The sequence below is a fragment of the Egretta garzetta genome, unplaced genomic scaffold, assembly GCF_000687185.1.
Source record: "Egretta garzetta isolate BGI_Z169 unplaced genomic scaffold, ASM68718v1 scaffold94, whole genome shotgun sequence".
Lineage (NCBI taxonomy): Eukaryota > Metazoa > Chordata > Aves > Pelecaniformes > Ardeidae > Egretta > Egretta garzetta.
Window position 1 is genome coordinate 5,613,932 of NW_009259683.1, and position 1,321 is coordinate 5,615,252.

Consider the following 1,321-nt stretch of genomic DNA (forward strand, 5'->3'; position numbering starts at 1 on the left):
GCCCGCCCTGCTGGAAGCGGAGCCCGGTCGGCCGCAGCTCCCTGGGCAGCGTGTGGGAGAGAGGAGCCAGCCCTGATCCTCAGGGATGGGCAGCGAGGACTGGGCAGCCCCAGGCTGCCCTTGGGCTGAAGAGCCCTGAGTTCCGCAGGCCAGGCAGTGAGGCGACTTCAAAATGGCATAGGCGAGGGATGATGGAAGTGAAAGCAAACCCTCATTAAACGATTCATTAGAAAATCTATCTGTCTCTCAATCTGCGTCCCTGTCTGTCTGCTGTCTGTCTGCTACCTCCGCCACAATTACATATTGACTGGACAGGGCTGTCTAGTATCTCAGGATTCATCTACTTACTCTTCTTTCTATTATTTAGTACGTTGCTTGTGAAAGAGACGGTGCTTTTGAAGAGGCGAAAAGTGAATGACCCAAATTGAGGGGGGAGGGAGGGGGAGATATAAAAATGATCGCCCAAATATAAACACATCAATAAACAGGGTGCGCAGCATCCTGCAAGGATCCATTTGAACTGCTCGCGTCTGGATTCTTTCTGTGGCATGTGTCTGGCTTTATATTTTAAACGGTAATCAGAGCTCGGGAAGAATCCAGCGTTAACTAAAGCATTAGGAGCTGCAACCGCACAATCAATCCTCCCGGAGTGGCATTGCTCCCTGAGAGATTCTTCAGCTCAGCAGCGAGCGTTTTATCTTCAGGAAATTTAAGCCCAGCCTGGCGTCGTGGCGGTGATGTTAGGCTGGAAGCAGCCCCCTTTCCTCGGTAGCTTAACGCGAGAGGCACCAGGCCCCTTTACGGTTTCCAATGATCCGTGATAAACAATAACACGTCTTTTATTTCTTAAAAAACGAGACAATCAAATGAAATGAGCAGAGCCCGGGCATAAAACACCGGGCGAGCCGTGGCTTTATTAATTTCGTGAGACGCATAGGCTGTGGCGGGAGGTGAGCAGGCGTTGCTGCAGGGAAGCCCAACCGCGGGGAGAGAGGAGTGACAGTAAAAGCTTCATCTGGACACCGCTTCAGCCTAGGTATAATAAACATCAGGACCGCCGGGCTAGTTTATAGCGGTGCGTGTGATAAGAAGGGAGCAAAACTTGGAGCCAGTACTAGCAAAGCCCGGCTCCTTCCCCTTCCCGGGAGCGCGGCTCCCGCCCAGGCGCAAGCACTCGCCCATGTGGGCGAAGCGTGCGCGCCTGGGTATATGGAAATCCATATTACTGCATTAATATACATCTATCTCCCAAATTCAGAGGTCGACCTGAGAGCAGCTCGGTGCATACGAAACCAGACGGGGAGGGGTTGCTGGGGAGGCC